The 18,941-nt window shown below is 53.1% G+C and overlaps 2 long non-coding RNA genes across 2 annotated transcripts; both read right to left on the reverse strand.

Annotated features, from left to right (window-relative positions):
* Positions 1-3,877: 3,877 nt before the first annotated feature.
* On the reverse strand, positions 3,878-5,359 carry LOC149992228 (uncharacterized). Its single transcript, XR_016508287.1, has 3 exons — positions 5,309-5,359; positions 4,304-4,980; positions 3,878-4,149 (listed from the first exon to the last, which is right to left on the reverse strand). It is a non-coding gene; the product is annotated as an uncharacterized LOC149992228 (long non-coding RNA).
* A 9,475-nt stretch (positions 5,360-14,834) lies between these two features.
* LOC149992229 (uncharacterized) lies at positions 14,835-16,316 on the reverse strand. The gene is made up of 3 exons (XR_016508286.1): positions 16,266-16,316; positions 15,261-15,937; positions 14,835-15,106 (listed from the first exon to the last, which is right to left on the reverse strand). It is a non-coding gene; the product is annotated as an uncharacterized LOC149992229 (long non-coding RNA).
* Between the last annotated feature and the right edge of the window lie 2,625 nt (positions 16,317-18,941).

The following is an 18,941-nucleotide window of genomic DNA, read 5'->3' on the forward strand; positions in this document are numbered from 1 at the left end:
TCTTCAAGTCATTATATTTGAATATTTTATGTATGTTTGAATTTTTTAATTCTAGAAAATTAATAAGAAAGAATAACTTCTGCTTTGCTGCCTCACTGTTGTGCAGAAAAAATTAAATAAGCTATATTATCTCACTAAGTCAGGTAGTATCTAGGTAGTTTGCCATTCTTTTTCTTTTTACCCCCGCTACGACTACTCACACTTAGTGTGCTGGGACAGACGTGCGCTCTGCACAGTCTCCCGCTGGCCTTACTCCTCGCTTTCGGGGTTCCTACAGCCACCCCGAAAGAGCACTGGGCCTGATGATGGGGTACATACGAAATCTGTTAGCTCTTCTGAAGCTCCATCCAGGAAGGCTGAGTCTATTAAAGATAGAAGCCTGTTAACCCTAGGCTCATTAACGCTAAACCTATCAACCCTGAGCCTAGCCATCTAGCCCTATCCGTACAATGGACTCGGTGAGCTTCCCTTAGCTGTAATTCCCAGAGTTCCCCACAGGAGGGCAGCACTGAGACAGACGGGGAGCCACAGCCGGCAAGCACACTGACAGGTTGATGGAAGAGTTCCTCTGGAGCGCACAGGAGCAGGTGAAGCGCGTTGAGTTCAGTGGACTTAAGTGGCTTCTTGGCAATCCCAGAGCCTGGCGTCTGAATCGAGAGGTGATGATTTGCACTTTCTAAAAAAGTCTGAGCACCATCAGATTAAGTAAATGTTGAGTTTACTATTGTAATTTGATACCGTAAACCTCTCCATAGAATTGCGGAGGACGTGTAAGACCTTCGGGAGCGGGACAGAGGACCCCGAAGTCCCGGGGGGGGGAGGCCGGGAAGGGGACGCGGCAGTTCTCCGGGGGCGGGGACAGGGTGGCGGAAGACTCCCGGAAGCGAGGCGAGGCCGAACACCCGGAAGACCTTCGGGGTGGGACCAAGATGGCGGGGCAGGCTACGTGGACCTTCGGGGGTTGGGCCTCGGCTGCGTCAGACCTTCTAGGGCGGGAACAAGATGGCGGGTCCGCCGCAAGCGGAAGTCGCCCGGAAGTCCTCTGGGGTCGGACCGGGAGGGCGGAAGTGTCCCGGAAGAGCGGCGGAAGGTCAGACTTCCCGGAAGCGGCTCCTAAGTCCTCCAGGGGCGGGGGCGAGGTGCCGGAACTCTATCGGAGGATGTGTAAGACCTTCGGGAGCAGGATAGAGGACCCCGAAGTCCCGGGGCGGGGGTGGGGCAGGGAATGGGACGCGGCAGTTCTCCGGGGGCGGGGACAGGGTGGCGGAAGACTCCCGGAAGCGGGGCGAGGCCGAACACCCGGAAGACCTTCGGGGTGGGACCAAGATGGCGGGGCAGGCTGCGTGGACCTTCGGGGGTTGGGCCTCGGCTGCGTCAGACCTTCTAGGGCGGGAACAAGATGGCGGGTCCGCCGCAAGCGGAAGTCGCCCGGAAGTCCTCTGGGGTGGGACCGGGAGGGTGGAAGTGTCCCGGAAGTGCGGCGGAAGGTCAGACTTCCCGGAGGCGGCTCCTAAGTCCTCCAGGGGCGGGGGCGAGGTGCCGGAACGCTATCGGAGGATGTGTAAGGCCTTCGGGAGCAGGATAGAGGACCCCGAAGTGCCAGTGCGGGGCAGGGAAGGGGACGCGGTAGTTCTAGTTCTTCGGGGGCGGGGACAGGGTGGCGGAAGACTCCCGGAAGCGGGGCGAGGCCGAACACCCGGAAGACCTTCTGGGTGAGACCAAGATGGCGGCGCAGGCTGCATAGACCTTCGGGGGTTGGGCCTCGGCTGCGTGAGACCTCCTAGGGCGGGAACAAGACGGCGCGTCCGCCGCAAGCGGAAGTCGCCCGGAAGTCCTCTGGGGTGGGACCGGGAGGGTGGAAGTGTCCCGGAAGTGCGGCAGAAGGTCAGACTTCCCGGAGGCGGCTCCTAAGTCCTCCAGGGGCGGGGCCGAGGTGCCGGCAGCCTACCGGAAGCGTGGCGGAGGGTGTATAAGACCTTCGGGAGCAGGATAGAGGGCCCCGAAGTCCCACGGGGACAGGGAAGAGGACGGGGTAGTTCTTCGGGGGCGGGAGACACAGAGTGCAGAGAGAAGAGCATTCCAGAGAGGGTGAGGGACAGACAGAGGGCGGTCCAGAGGGGGGCGGGGGTCCAGGACAGAGCATCAGCAACAAGGCAGTGGCGAGTTGCAGGTCAGAATGAAGAAAGTGGACTTTATTCTCAGGACGAGGGAAAGCAGGGGCTGATTCGGGTTTATATAGAAGATACTATCTGTGTGTGTGTGTGTGTGTGTGTGTGTAGCGGAGTGGGGGGGTGTCCTCTTAAAGCAAAAGAATACGGCAGTACAAATACAAAATTGGGTATCAAACTGAAAATCAGAATGAGAAACCTCACCAAATTACCGCAGTGGTTCGATGAGCCGACATACCCGTAAGGCACCCCCCCGCCCCCCCGGCGTTTCCGGCATCACGGGACCTGAATCCCCAGATGGTAACTGCACACACCTTAAGGATGAACTTTGCTTCTGACTTGGCCCATGTCAAGCCCTGTTCCTCTCCCACTGTCCAGGAACGTCCAACGACGGTGACAACTTCTGTTCCTGTGCCTTCCTGTCACTATACTGGGTATGCAGGCTCATCGGGTGGGTGAGGAACACGTCCCGAGAGCCATTTCGACCCTGAGGTGAGTAACAATAACCTCACTACGCATGGAAGTATCTGCGGACAAGTATGTTCCGCTGCAGAAACAGACGGTAGCGCTTATTAACCGCAGGTAGAAGACCTTACTTTTGCAGACTTTACAAAAAGCACGAGCACGGAACACATTGTGAGGGTCCCTTCCCAGGCCTCGGAAGCGAGGGGTCCTGAAGCTTAAGCTTCGCTCACTTCGCAGCAGATCTTTGAAAGTCTCGCATGGGGAACCGACGGAAGGGTTCAATGTGCTCTGAGGAGAGCTGGAGGGGACAAGTGTGGGAGGCCGGCACTGCGGCGGTGGCCCTGGAGCCTTCCTGGGCTGAGACCAGGGCCCCCCACCCCCCACCCACCGCCCCGCCTCAGCCAAGACCGACTGCTCTCGTCTGCGGCCCCTTTTCCTCTGTGGCCATAATCTCTCCTGCACAGGACCTGCCACGCGCCCGCCGTGGGCCTGCTGCGGCGTCCGCAGCTGTCATCCCCCCGCCCGTCTGGTCTGGGTCGGCTCAGCCCACGGTCGTTCTTAAACCAAGCGCTGGAGACGGAGAGAGGGCACACCCGGCTACCCTGAGGGATGTGCCACCTGGGTCAGAGGAACAGACAAACGCATTGTAGGTAAGGGGAAAGGTAAACTCGAGTTCTCTCTCGGGAGTAGAGGGGGAGAGGGAAATGGGATCTGAGGGATCCAGAGGTGCTCAGAAGCACTGATGACCGATTACTGTAGCGGGTGCAGGGCTTGCACTGTAAACGGGCCTTTCACGTGTTTTCGGAGCGGTTTGCGTGAACGCGTGTGTGTATACATGTGCACGCACACACTTCCGGTCCTAGGAAGAGCCATCGATGTCGATGGCTGGCAACAGGTACAAGAATGTGATTCCCACAGAGGCCGAGGGCCACGGGTTCTCCAAGACAGTAGGGACACAGCAAGGGAGGCCTTCAGGGCACAAGTCCCATCTTTCCCTGCTTATGACACTCGCACCCACCAACTTTAGCCTCTTGTGTCCCGGCACCTCCAGGGCTGCCCCAGGACACTGAAGCATGAAGGATCACAGACCCACTAACCCCGGTGAACAACAGTGACTGCTACAGACAATTCTCCTTCACCGTTTCCATTCTTACCGAGTTTTATTCCAAGAAAAGGGGGGAGGGGGGTAGAAAGGCCCATGAAGAGCAGTCACCGCTCAACTTACAGAAAGGCGAGGCCCCGATCAGAGGCTACCATCCCTCTTTCCCACCGTCCGGGTTCAAAAGCCAACACGTGCTCACTGTGGAAGAGGGCGGCTGAAATGGGGCTCAAAAGATTTATAAGACCCCCAATTCTGTCTTCCATGTATCCTTTTCTTTTTGTTCTTTTTCTTTCTTCTCACGCTCAGCCTTAGCTTCTTCTTCCTCGTGTCTTCTGATCAGCTGTTCCAGTTCCTTCTGTCCGAGGACTCCGATGACCGTCTTTCCATTCTCTCTGGTCGGCGTGGCAATTTCCACTGGGGGCAAACACACACACGCACGGCTGCGTTATAGCAATCACAGGTGCTAAAGTTGTTGCAGCTACCTTAAAATACCGTTTACATTCATCGCCGTTGCAAAATCACGTTAGGTACCTATCGCTAGGTTTTACAGCAACACAGAAATACTCACGGCGCCGTTATTGCCAATGCGTGCGGCCTTCCATCCCCCGTAATTTCCGCTTGGGTCGCTCCGATAGAGCTGAAAGCCGTAACGCTTATCCCAGCCAATGGACAGCAGCGAGACGCCAAAGGCACGTTTTTCCCTTTAACCAAGAAAAGAGGACCGTCAAGCACATCAGCCGCCCAAAGGCAGTATCGGTACAGTCACTCGAGCTCCCCGAACGTAGCTGAAGCACCTTTCTTGTGAAGCTGAGCATTCGTAAGTGGCTCTGTTCTGGCCACCACAGACTAAGGCCCACCAAAACGTCCACTTGCTTCCGGGAGATGGGCACAGCCAGGAGACGGAGTTAAGACCCGGAGGGCCGCTACTCCGTGCTGAGTTTAATTATTAGGTAAGAAAAGCAATCGGTTTCCAGATTTAAAAAGGCTATTTCTGCCTCTCGATGGTCTGTTAATAAAACATATGATAATACATATCGCAGAAACCACGAAGCGCAAATGTACAAAAAGTTTTTCACTTACTTTTCAATTTCTTTTTACCATCTCATAAAAAAATTATTACCTAGAAAATGTTTCCCCTTTCTGGAATAAATATGCCCCAGATTTCCTACCTCCAAACTGCGCGTACGCTTGTTTGATATCACAGAGCGCTGTCACCAACTGCTCACGAGGAATTGGCTCCCGATACTGTAATAAATAAATACCTAGGATGAAAACACTGGCATAGTCATCATTTTTTCCTAAGACACAAAAATCTAAGCAAAACATATTCTGGACATAAACCTGCGCCATGGGGGGACATTGACAGTCACCTGTCATTTGAAAGGGGAGCAGGGGAATGTCAACATCCTAACAATCTTATGACCATAGCATTTTATAAGTTCGGGTTAGAAAAAAGAAGCAATTTTCAATTAATAAATCTGCGATGACTCTCATCTTGGCAAAAACGAGTTCTCCTTAGAGATATCAAGCAAACTGAATTATAGATCGTCAGTCACACTCTCTCTGACCATACCTTTGGGCAATGAGCCTCAGTTCGTTGGTCAGAATGTTAGCGTCAGAAGTTACGCCGGCCACGGTGCAAGCCATGCCCCTGGAGGAAGAAAAAAAAAATGTATTCATGTGTCTGTAAGCAGAGCAGGTGTCTGAGAGGGCCTTTAAGAAGTATTTGCAAAGCCCCAAGTTCCATGATAAGTTTACCATGCTCGCGTCAATGCTCTGGTTTTCTTCTGAACAGACAGAAACTACAGAAGGTTTATCTTTGCGGGACAAACCTGACGTCGTTTATGACATGAAAGATGCACAGCGCCCCCTCCAGTTCTTCGATAGGCGTATTCAGCGCCACGACGCCGAACAGGGCGAGAGAAGGAGCACTAGGAAGCTAAAGCAAGTCCCGAGAGGGTCCAGAAGCAAGACAGAGGTTTTGCCAGAGGGGAAGAAAAACTACCCCCACTCCTGGGTCATCGGTATTCTCACCTCCAAAGGCCTGGCTGGCCGGGGCGGAGGGAGGGGGCTCAGGGGCTAGGCTCCCAGGAAAGGCGCCTTTCCTTTCTTTGCTGCCGCTCCCCGAGGGCTGCGCCGGCTCCCCTAGAGCTGGCACCCTCTGTCACCTGCTGTCACTACACCTCCGCAAGCCTGCCGGCTGCCGAGCGGCCCGTGGCCCGGCGGTGACTCTGGAGGGATGACGCTTCCTTGGACACGCATCCAAAGGCCCTAGAACCGGCACCCGCCTCGTCCCCCACTCAGGGGGGAAGTCTCTGACAGGCAAACCCAGTGCCCCGCAGGCTAGGAGTCCCGCACGCCCAACGACGCGAAACTGACGGGGCTCATCTAAACTGTTCCCAGACCTCCAGGGGTAGGATTCGGGACACTTCCACACAATTCCCGAGTAGCCGTTCTGAACACTCGGGGAGCCTGCCACGTGTCAGACCCTGCGCTAGTGTATTTCACTCGTTTTACTCTAGTTCATTAAACGGCCACCACCACTCGAGGCGGCACCGAAGCCCAGAGAAGGAAAGCAACGGGTGCGAGGCCACACAGACTTAACCCAGATCTGCACACCTACCACGCCTGTACTCCGAACGGTATAGAATAGTTTCTCCACCTAGGGCTTGGCCCTGCACGTCAAAATAATAACGCATCGTCCTAAGCCTCAAGGAAGTTTCAAATAAGAATCAAAAGTGTCCACCAGTAAAGGCACAATAACAAGCGTTCGCTTCAAGTTTACTACGGCACACGGGCCAACCCTCCCGAAATACGTGAGATCCTACGTATGTGAGCACATGAGATATTGAAACCCTCTCCCCCCTGTGAGCTCACTTACTCATCATCGAGCTTATAAATTTTTTCAGGGACAACAACTTCATCAAGCAGCTTGTGGATGTTGCGTCGCTCTGCTGCAAGCCAAACACCGTCGTTCGCTAAAGTTCCCGGACAGGTGCCCGCACGTCCGATGGCCTCCATGGCGTATTCAACCTGGTACAAGCGACCTGCAAAACACAAGCGGTGAGAAACCGAGACTCCCTTCTGGGTGCTTGGACCACTGGGCCAAGAGAGTCAGCGGGAACCCTGACAGGCTCTACCCTCGAGTCCCTCTCTCGTTCTCTCGTGCTGCGCGTGATCGACCTGGTGACCATAATGACATCAAAACACAAGAGAGCATGAACTATACAAAAAGTGTCTTGACTTCCGCCCCCCCACCCCCACCCCCCCAAAAGTCAAGCACTTAAAAATACTTTTGAGACAGATTCTACAATTCCTATTTTGCCTCCTGGAGAAAATATAGTGGTCCTGGAGTCATAGCTTCGAGACCGCAAAGGAAAATATATACCCATGACTCCCGTCCACTGAAAGTAACTCCTGCATAAAACACATCCTGGCACCCAGAGTCCAGTGTGTAGCAGGGAACCGATCATTTCTTCCCACTCCCATTTTCTCACGCAGGTCTGTAAGCTGAGTACCAGACCCTCTGTCAGGCGATAGCTTACGGACGTGTGCGGAACTTACCGTGTGTTCTGAACTTTACGGCTCCTGTCAAAAGAAAGTAAGGTAAGATCCTTACTAAAACGAAAGTTACAACTGAAAAAGCATTTCCACGGCTTAAAACCGTTCCGTCCACCCCCTTCTTTGGCCGAGGTGAGGGACGCAAACACGATTTGACACAGGTGGAGACCGAGGCACCGGGGCTGGAGGGGAAAATCGAAAAAGCCCTTTTTTGGAAAAAAACCAACGCAGAAAAGGAGCCCAAATGAGACACGGTAGAGGCAGAAAGAGGGATGAGACCCTGCAGGTCCAAGAGGAAGAACTGGGGAAGGAGAAAGAACAGGGCGTCCAGGCGGAGCAGGAAGCTTCAGCAGAAAACACTGAGTCAGACGCCTCACGGCCAAGAGACAAACGGCCGAAGCTCAAAAAAAAAAAAAAAAAAAAAAAAAAAGAATCGCAGCCGCTCGAAAGCTAAGCCAGTATCCCGACCACGGAGTCCAGGAGGACGGACACGTGAAGAGGGGCAGAGGCTTCTCCCGGGAGGGCTGGGGTCCTGCATGCGGAAGGAGGCGGGGGGTTGGGGGTAGGGGCGTGGGGCGACCTCGGCCCCAGAGCACATTTCCCAAATAGCGGAACACCAGACGAAGGCCGCAGGACCGGCGCGCCCAGACGAGATTTCTTAAAGGTGGGCCGGGGCCTCGGGGCCTGCCTGGCACTTTGGGAGGCGGTGACCTGCGACCAGGCCGCCGGAGAGTCCTCATCCCCATGCCCCACGCCGGCGCAGCCGGCACCCCCGCGGCGCCCGAAAGGCAGGTACTAACCGGAGAAGAAAAACTAGAATCGAGGGCTACACGAAGGGCCTCACGCCACAGGAAGAGCCCACTATCGCCCCACCGAGTGTCCGCTGCCCATGTGGCCCACGCGCGTGCGCAGAACGATCTCGCGGGGTGGGGGGGAATGGGGCGGGGAGAACGGGCCGAAGATACGGAAGTCCTCCGGGGCGGCGGGGCCGAGGACAAGGAAGCCCTTCGGGGGCGGAGACAAGGTGGCGGAAGACTCCCGGAAGCGGGGCGAGGCCGAACACCGGGAAGTCCTTTGGGGTGGGACCAAAGCGGCGGAAGCGTGGCGGAAGTGCAGCGGAAGGCCAGACCTCCCCGGAGGCGGCTTCTAAGCCCTCTGGGGGCGGGGACCAGGTGCCGGCGGCCTATCGGAAGCGGGACGGGGGTGGTGCAAGACCTCCCTCCACATCTTTCCAAACAGTACATTTCACTTACAGCGAGTTTACGCGGCGACACATTCAGCAGGCTATTTATATCGCCCTGCTTTTCTCTCCGCCAGGCCGGTCATGTATCATGCTAAGTCCATCAACATTTCTTCTGAGAAGGAGCCAAGTCCATTTTTATTTCCTCTGGGAGATGCTGGGACTAGGTTCATTTGCATGCAGTTCATTTGCGTACGTCAAAAGTCCGGGTGGGCGTTCCAGCCGCCGCCAGGTTCTGATGCCAAAATCTTTGTCAAAGCCAAAATCTCCGAGTGGCCAGCCTGCCACTGCCTCTCTGACCCCATCTCCTGCACTCCTCCCCAGGGGTCACTCGCCTCTAGCCACACGGGCCTCCTCGCTGCTCCGCAAACACACCGGCACACGCCAGCCTCGGGGCCTTTGCACTCGCGACAGTTCCCCCGGCCTGACACACCCTCCCCGGGGTAGTCCCACGGCCGGCCGCTTCTCAGGGACACCTTTCCAGACCATCCTATTCAGACCCCGACACGCCCTGTCCTCCTTCCCAGTGTATTCTTCTCCAAGCTTACCAACACCCAAGGAGCCGAGGCACAGGCTTGAATCTCTGTGAAGCTGCTACGTAGAAAAAAATACCGAGGCCACAGCTAGAACGGCAGCTTCGTAAAGCTTGTACGTACACTCTGCGTCCCTAGAGTGACGCCGCCGCCGGGCGTCCCTATAGTCGCGGAGAGGACAGAAGAATAAATAGCTTAGCGGACGGCCCCCGAGCGATTTGACCTACAGAGGAGGATGGCATTGAATACAGAATGACATGCACACCTACCACACCCACTAACTGAGATATGGCGAGGCCAAACTGGATTTTTATCTTGTCATTCGTGGGTGTTCCACAGGACGAACCCATCTTTCGTCGCCCCGAAATAAATCCTTAAACAAGCTATCTTCATGTTTTGCAATAAAGAACGGTTCAGCTAATCCTGTCTAACAAATTTTTAAAAGTTAGCGTACTGGCTTCTCTCCTACAAATAACTTTTAAAAGTTCGTCATCATTAGTGAACCAAACTATTAGTTAGGCTATTATTAATAGTACTTTAAAGATGAAATATTAATACAATTCTTTGTGATCAATAAGGAACACTCCAGTTCAGGTATGTTTTTAAGTTAAATCAGAGGACTCTCATGGAAATAGGCAGAGTTCCCTAAGAAGCACTCGGTACTTAGTACAGACTTATTTAACTTCCGAGTAACAGAAGCCTTTAAATGACCAGTTAGGGGGTTGCTTGACACAACATTTCAAAAAACGTATCAACGGTAGATGTAAAATAAACGTGCTTTAATTTCCATGTTTTTAGAAAAGATTTTATTGATGTATTTTTAGAGGGGAAGTGGGGAGAAACAGAGGGGGAGAAACATCAGTGTGTGGTCACTTCTCATGCACCCACACTGACTGGGGACCTGGCCTGCAACCCAGGCCTGTGACCTGACTGGGAATCGAACCAGCAACCCTTTAGTTCACTCAACCCACGGAGCCACACCAGCCAGACATACATGATTTTAATATACAAAGATATACGAAGTACATAGTAGGTGCTCACTTTGTTGAATGCATACACGAATGAATACATGAGTCCATGCCATCTGACAATTCCCTTTTCTTTCCAATATTCGGAGTTTCATCGTCGGTCGCGAAACAACTTTCACCTAGTTGCAGAAATTTGCTATTAAGGATGATGAGGCATTAGCCTGCGCTTCTTAAAATTGGAGACCTAGTCTTACTCAGATTTGAGTATGAAGAGAGGGGATAACAGCACGCTGGTTAAGAACACAGGATTTTCAGGTGGACGGCTTGGGTTCCTTCCAGCCTCTAACACCTGCTGTCTGACCTGAAAGCAAGTTACCTCCTTCTCTGCATATCAGTTTTGCCTTCTGTAAAACTGACCACGGTGAGGATGAAATAAAACTGTGCATGGAAGTGCCAGCACGGGGTCATTCTGATTATTCCACAAATGACTACTAGAGTAATGGTAACCGATAGACCTCCAAAGACACAAATACACAGAAATACTGCAACAAAAGCAGTCACTGCCTGCAGAGCTACTGATTCTGCCTGAAACCTCCCGGAGGGCCACTAAAGGTCGTTTCCGTACAGATCACCCGAGGAACGGAACCTTGCAAAATACGAGGGAAGAGCTTGTCTGTGGAACTGGGCACTCTCTGCACAGTACAATGACAGTTCAATAAGAAGCTTTCCCAGAGTCTACACCCTTTAAAGCTAATAATGATAATTAGAAGAGCAACCTACTAATAGCACACAGATGACATATTTCAAAAAAAAAAAAAAGTGAAGGGGTTCAAGCAGTGACGCACACTAAAAACAGTATAAGAACAAAAATAGGAAGGTATTGGGTCGATAGTTAAAAATACAAACAACACGGGAGAAAAACTGGGACAACTGTAAAAGAACAACAATTTAAAACAAGACCAAAAAATTGCCAATAACAGGAGACAAAGTAAACTGGATACATAAAAGGTATAAATAAGAAACATGACATTAACACTCTGAGAGACTTAAGTTTTGGCTGTACAAATTCAATTTTAACTTTGAATATCATTTCTCTAGTACTGTCTCAAATTTGGGGAGTTAGAAGAATGATTTACCTAAAAAAATTTGGTGATTAAGGAAGGACGAAGGACTGCAAAGCTGAAAACCTTATTTTGAATACTTGGCACCACCACTCGTTTAGCTGTGAACCTGCACATGCCACAATATCCTAACCTACATCAATATGGATATCTATTGGCACAATGTCAATAATTGTTAAAAGTGTATGGCAAGAACTCTTCAAGTCATTATATTTGAATATTTTATGTATGTTTGAATTTTTTAATTCTAGAAAATTAATAAGAAAGAATAACTTCTGCTTTGCTGCCTCACTGTTGTGCAGAAAAAATTAAATAAGCTATATTATCTCACTAAGTCAGGTAGTATCTAGGTAGTTTGCCATTCTTTTTCTTTTTACCCCCGCTACGACTACTCACACTTAGTGTGCTGGGACAGACGTGCGCTCTGCACAGTCTCCCGCTGGCCTTACTCCTCGCTTTCGGGGTTCCTACAGCCACCCCGAAAGAGCACTGGGCCTGATGATGGGGTACATACGAAATCTGTTAGCTCTTCTGAAGCTCCATCCAGGAAGGCTGAGTCTATTAAAGATAGAAGCCTGTTAACCCTAGGCTCATTAACGCTAAACCTATCAACCCTGAGCCTAGCCATCTAGCCCTATCCGTACAATGGACTCGGTGAGCTTCCCTTAGCTGTAATTCCCAGAGTTCCCCACAGGAGGGCAGCACTGAGACAGACGGGGAGCCACAGCCGGCAAGCACACTGACAGGTTGATGGAAGAGTTCCTCTGGAGCGCACAGGAGCAGGTGAAGCGCGTTGAGTTCAGTGGACTTAAGTGGCTTCTTGGCAATCCCAGAGCCTGGCGTCTGAATCGAGAGGTGATGATTTGCACTTTCTAAAAAAGTCTGAGCACCATCAGATTAAGTAAATGTTGAGTTTACTATTGTAATTTGATACCGTAAACCTCTCCATAGAATTGCGGAGGACGTGTAAGACCTTCGGGAGCGGGACAGAGGACCCCGAAGTCCCGGGGGGGGGAGGCCGGGAAGGGGACGCGGCAGTTCTCCGGGGGCGGGGACAGGGTGGCGGAAGACTCCCGGAAGCGAGGCGAGGCCGAACACCCGGAAGACCTTCGGGGTGGGACCAAGATGGCGGGGCAGGCTACGTGGACCTTCGGGGGTTGGGCCTCGGCTGCGTCAGACCTTCTAGGGCGGGAACAAGATGGCGGGTCCGCCGCAAGCGGAAGTCGCCCGGAAGTCCTCTGGGGTGGGACCGGGAGGGTGGAAGTGTCCCGGAAGTGCGGCGGAAGGTCAGACTTCCCGGAGGCGGCTCCTAAGTCCTCCAGGGGCGGGGGCGAGGTGCCGGAACGCTATCGGAGGATGTGTAAGGCCTTCGGGAGCAGGATAGAGGACCCCGAAGTGCCAGTGCGGGGCAGGGAAGGGGACGCGGTAGTTCTAGTTCTTCGGGGGCGGGGACAGGGTGGCGGAAGACTCCCGGAAGCGGGGCGAGGCCGAACACCCGGAAGACCTTCTGGGTGAGACCAAGATGGCGGCGCAGGCTGCATAGACCTTCGGGGGTTGGGCCTCGGCTGCGTGAGACCTCCTAGGGCGGGAACAAGACGGCGCGTCCGCCGCAAGCGGAAGTCGCCCGGAAGTCCTCTGGGGTGGGACCGGGAGGGTGGAAGTGTCCCGGAAGTGCGGCAGAAGGTCAGACTTCCCGGAGGCGGCTCCTAAGTCCTCCAGGGGCGGGGCCGAGGTGCCGGCAGCCTACCGGAAGCGTGGCGGAGGGTGTATAAGACCTTCGGGAGCAGGATAGAGGGCCCCGAAGTCCCACGGGGACAGGGAAGAGGACGGGGTAGTTCTTCGGGGGCGGGAGACACAGAGTGCAGAGAGAAGAGCATTCCAGAGAGGGTGAGGGACAGACAGAGGGCGGTCCAGAGGGGGGCGGGGGTCCAGGACAGAGCATCAGCAACAAGGCAGTGGCGAGTTGCAGGTCAGAATGAAGAAAGTGGACTTTATTCTCAGGACGAGGGAAAGCAGGGGCTGATTCGGGTTTATATAGAAGATACTATCTGTGTGTGTGTGTGTGTGTGTGTGTGTAGCGGAGTGGGGGGGTGTCCTCTTAAAGCAAAAGAATACGGCAGTACAAATACAAAATTGGGTATCAAACTGAAAATCAGAATGAGAAACCTCACCAAATTACCGCAGTGGTTCGATGAGCCGACATACCCGTAAGGCACCCCCCCGCCCCCCCGGCGTTTCCGGCATCACGGGACCTGAATCCCCAGATGGTAACTGCACACACCTTAAGGATGAACTTTGCTTCTGACTTGGCCCATGTCAAGCCCTGTTCCTCTCCCACTGTCCAGGAACGTCCAACGACGGTGACAACTTCTGTTCCTGTGCCTTCCTGTCACTATACTGGGTATGCAGGCTCATCGGGTGGGTGAGGAACACGTCCCGAGAGCCATTTCGACCCTGAGGTGAGTAACAATAACCTCACTACGCATGGAAGTATCTGCGGACAAGTATGTTCCGCTGCAGAAACAGACGGTAGCGCTTATTAACCGCAGGTAGAAGACCTTACTTTTGCAGACTTTACAAAAAGCACGAGCACGGAACACATTGTGAGGGTCCCTTCCCAGGCCTCGGAAGCGAGGGGTCCTGAAGCTTAAGCTTCGCTCACTTCGCAGCAGATCTTTGAAAGTCTCGCATGGGGAACCGACGGAAGGGTTCAATGTGCTCTGAGGAGAGCTGGAGGGGACAAGTGTGGGAGGCCGGCACTGCGGCGGTGGCCCTGGAGCCTTCCTGGGCTGAGACCAGGGCCCCCCACCCCCCACCCACCGCCCCGCCTCAGCCAAGACCGACTGCTCTCGTCTGCGGCCCCTTTTCCTCTGTGGCCATAATCTCTCCTGCACAGGACCTGCCACGCGCCCGCCGTGGGCCTGCTGCGGCGTCCGCAGCTGTCATCCCCCCGCCCGTCTGGTCTGGGTCGGCTCAGCCCACGGTCGTTCTTAAACCAAGCGCTGGAGACGGAGAGAGGGCACACCCGGCTACCCTGAGGGATGTGCCACCTGGGTCAGAGGAACAGACAAACGCATTGTAGGTAAGGGGAAAGGTAAACTCGAGTTCTCTCTCGGGAGTAGAGGGGGAGAGGGAAATGGGATCTGAGGGATCCAGAGGTGCTCAGAAGCACTGATGACCGATTACTGTAGCGGGTGCAGGGCTTGCACTGTAAACGGGCCTTTCACGTGTTTTCGGAGCGGTTTGCGTGAACGCGTGTGTGTATACATGTGCACGCACACACTTCCGGTCCTAGGAAGAGCCATCGATGTCGATGGCTGGCAACAGGTACAAGAATGTGATTCCCACAGAGGCCGAGGGCCACGGGTTCTCCAAGACAGTAGGGACACAGCAAGGGAGGCCTTCAGGGCACAAGTCCCATCTTTCCCTGCTTATGACACTCGCACCCACCAACTTTAGCCTCTTGTGTCCCGGCACCTCCAGGGCTGCCCCAGGACACTGAAGCATGAAGGATCACAGACCCACTAACCCCGGTGAACAACAGTGACTGCTACAGACAATTCTCCTTCACCGTTTCCATTCTTACCGAGTTTTATTCCAAGAAAAGGGGGGAGGGGGGTAGAAAGGCCCATGAAGAGCAGTCACCGCTCAACTTACAGAAAGGCGAGGCCCCGATCAGAGGCTACCATCCCTCTTTCCCACCGTCCGGGTTCAAAAGCCAACACGTGCTCACTGTGGAAGAGGGCGGCTGAAATGGGGCTCAAAAGATTTATAAGACCCCCAATTCTGTCTTCCATGTATCCTTTTCTTTTTGTTCTTTTTCTTTCTTCTCACGCTCAGCCTTAGCTTCTTCTTCCTCGTGTCTTCTGATCAGCTGTTCCAGTTCCTTCTGTCCGAGGACTCCGATGACCGTCTTTCCATTCTCTCTGGTCGGCGTGGCAATTTCCACTGGGGGCAAACACACACACGCACGGCTGCGTTATAGCAATCACAGGTGCTAAAGTTGTTGCAGCTACCTTAAAATACCGTTTACATTCATCGCCGTTGCAAAATCACGTTAGGTACCTATCGCTAGGTTTTACAGCAACACAGAAATACTCACGGCGCCGTTATTGCCAATGCGTGCGGCCTTCCATCCCCCGTAATTTCCGCTTGGGTCGCTCCGATAGAGCTGAAAGCCGTAACGCTTATCCCAGCCAATGGACAGCAGCGAGACGCCAAAGGCACGTTTTTCCCTTTAACCAAGAAAAGAGGACCGTCAAGCACATCAGCCGCCCAAAGGCAGTATCGGTACAGTCACTCGAGCTCCCCGAACGTAGCTGAAGCACCTTTCTTGTGAAGCTGAGCATTCGTAAGTGGCTCTGTTCTGGCCACCACAGACTAAGGCCCACCAAAACGTCCACTTGCTTCCGGGAGATGGGCACAGCCAGGAGACGGAGTTAAGACCCGGAGGGCCGCTACTCCGTGCTGAGTTTAATTATTAGGTAAGAAAAGCAATCGGTTTCCAGATTTAAAAAGGCTATTTCTGCCTCTCGATGGTCTGTTAATAAAACATATGATAATACATATCGCAGAAACCACGAAGCGCAAATGTACAAAAAGTTTTTCACTTACTTTTCAATTTCTTTTTACCATCTCATAAAAAAATTATTACCTAGAAAATGTTTCCCCTTTCTGGAATAAATATGCCCCAGATTTCCTACCTCCAAACTGCGCGTACGCTTGTTTGATATCACAGAGCGCTGTCACCAACTGCTCACGAGGAATTGGCTCCCGATACTGTAATAAATAAATACCTAGGATGAAAACACTGGCATAGTCATCATTTTTTCCTAAGACACAAAAATCTAAGCAAAACATATTCTGGACATAAACCTGCGCCATGGGGGGACATTGACAGTCACCTGTCATTTGAAAGGGGAGCAGGGGAATGTCAACATCCTAACAATCTTATGACCATAGCATTTTATAAGTTCGGGTTAGAAAAAAGAAGCAATTTTCAATTAATAAATCTGCGATGACTCTCATCTTGGCAAAAACGAGTTCTCCTTAGAGATATCAAGCAAACTGAATTATAGATCGTCAGTCACACTCTCTCTGACCATACCTTTGGGCAATGAGCCTCAGTTCGTTGGTCAGAATGTTAGCGTCAGAAGTTACGCCGGCCACGGTGCAAGCCATGCCCCTGGAGGAAGAAAAAAAAAATGTATTCATGTGTCTGTAAGCAGAGCAGGTGTCTGAGAGGGCCTTTAAGAAGTATTTGCAAAGCCCCAAGTTCCATGATAAGTTTACCATGCTCGCGTCAATGCTCTGGTTTTCTTCTGAACAGACAGAAACTACAGAAGGTTTATCTTTGCGGGACAAACCTGACGTCGTTTATGACATGAAAGATGCACAGCGCCCCCTCCAGTTCTTCGATAGGCGTATTCAGCGCCACGACGCCGAACAGGGCGAGAGAAGGAGCACTAGGAAGCTAAAGCAAGTCCCGAGAGGGTCCAGAAGCAAGACAGAGGTTTTGCCAGAGGGGAAGAAAAACTACCCCCACTCCTGGGTCATCGGTATTCTCACCTCCAAAGGCCTGGCTGGCCGGGGCGGAGGGAGGGGGCTCAGGGGCTAGGCTCCCAGGAAAGGCGCCTTTCCTTTCTTTGCTGCCGCTCCCCGAGGGCTGCGCCGGCTCCCCTAGAGCTGGCACCCTCTGTCACCTGCTGTCACTACACCTCCGCAAGCCTGCCGGCTGCCGAGCGGCCCGTGGCCCGGCGGTGACTCTGGAGGGATGACGCTTCCTTGGACACGCATCCAAAGGCCCTAGAACCGGCACCCGCCTCGTCCCCCACTCAGGGGGGAAGTCTCTGACAGGCAAACCCAGTGCCCCGCAGGCTAGGAGTCCCGCACGCCCAACGACGCGAAACTGACGGGGCTCATCTAAACTGTTCCCAGACCTCCAGGGGTAGGATTCGGGACACTTCCACACAATTCCCGAGTAGCCGTTCTGAACACTCGGGGAGCCTGCCACGTGTCAGACCCTGCGCTAGTGTATTTCACTCGTTTTACTCTAGTTCATTAAACGGCCACCACCACTCGAGGCGGCACCGAAGCCCAGAGAAGGAAAGCAACGGGTGCGAGGCCACACAGACTTAACCCAGATCTGCACACCTACCACGCCTGTACTCCGAACGGTATAGAATAGTTTCTCCACCTAGGGCTTGGCCCTGCACGTCAAAATAATAACGCATCGTCCTAAGCCTCAAGGAAGTTTCAAATAAGAATCAAAAGTGTCCACCAGTAAAGGCACAATAACAAGCGTTCGCTTCAAGTTTACTACGGCACACGGGCCAACCCTCCCGAAATACGTGAGATCCTACGTATGTGAGCACATGAGATATTGAAACCCTCTCCCCCCTGTGAGCTCACTTACTCATCATCGAGCTTATAAATTTTTTCAGGGACAACAACTTCATCAAGCAGCTTGTGGATGTTGCGTCGCTCTGCTGCAAGCCAAACACCGTCGTTCGCTAAAGTTCCCGGACAGGTGCCCGCACGTCCGATGGCCTCCATGGCGTATTCAACCTGGTACAAGCGACCTGCAAAACACAAGCGGTGAGAAACCGAGACTCCCTTCTGGGTGCTTGGACCACTGGGCCAAGAGAGTCAGCGGGAACCCTGACAGGCTCTACCCTCGAGTCCCTCTCTCGTTCTCTCGTGCTGCGCGTGATCGACCTGGTGACCATAATGACATCAAAACACAAGAGAGCATGAACTATACAAAAAGTGTCTTGACTTCCGCCCCCCCACCCCCACCCCCCCAAAAGTCAAGCACTTAAAAATACTTTTGAGACAGATTCTACAATTCCTATTTTGCCTCCTGGAGAAAATATAGTGGTCCTGGAGTCATAGCTTCGAGACCGCAAAGGAAAATATATACCCATGACTCCCGTCCACTGAAAGTAACTCCTGCATAAAACACATCCTGGCACCCAGAGTCCAGTGTGTAGCAGGGAACCGATCATTTCTTCCCACTCCCATTTTCTCACGCAGGTCTGTAAGCTGAGTACCAGACCCTCTGTCAGGCGATAGCTTACGGACGTGTGCGGAACTTACCGTGTGTTCTGAACTTTACGGCTCCTGTCAAAAGAAAGTAAGGTAAGATCCTTACTAAAACGAAAGTTACAACTGAAAAAGCATTTCCACGGCTTAAAACCGTTCCGTCCACCCCCTTCTTTGGCCGAGGTGAGGGACGCAAACACGATTTGACACAGGTGGAGACCGAGGCACCGGGGCTGGAGGGGAAAATCGAAAAAGCCCTTTTTTGGAAAAAAACCAACGCAGAAAAGGAGCCCAAATGAGACACGGTAGAGGCAGAAAGAGGGATGAGACCCTGCAGGTCCAAGAGGAAGAACTGGGGAAGGAGAAAGAACAGGGCGTCCAGGCGGAGCAGGAAGCTTCAGCAGAAAACACTGAGTCAGACGCCTCACGGCCAAGAGACAAACGGCCGAAGCTCAAAAAAAAAAAAAAAAAAAAAAAAAAAAGAATCGCAGCCGCTCGAAAGCTAAGCCAGTATCCCGACCACGGAGTCCAGGAGGACGGACACGTGAAGAGGGGCAGAGGCTTCTCCCGGGAGGGCTGGGGTCCTGCATGCGGAAGGAGGCGGGGGGTTGGGGGTAGGGGCGTGGGGCGACCTCGGCCCCAGAGCACATTTCCCAAATAGCGGAACACCAGACGAAGGCCGCAGGACCGGCGCGCCCAGACGAGATTTCTTAAAGGTGGGCCGGGGCCTCGGGGCCTG

This window comes from Furipterus horrens, unplaced genomic scaffold (assembly GCF_987537825.1).
Source record: "Furipterus horrens unplaced genomic scaffold, mFurHor1.1.pri manual_scaffold_15, whole genome shotgun sequence".
NCBI classification, from domain to species: domain Eukaryota; kingdom Metazoa; phylum Chordata; class Mammalia; order Chiroptera; family Furipteridae; genus Furipterus; species Furipterus horrens.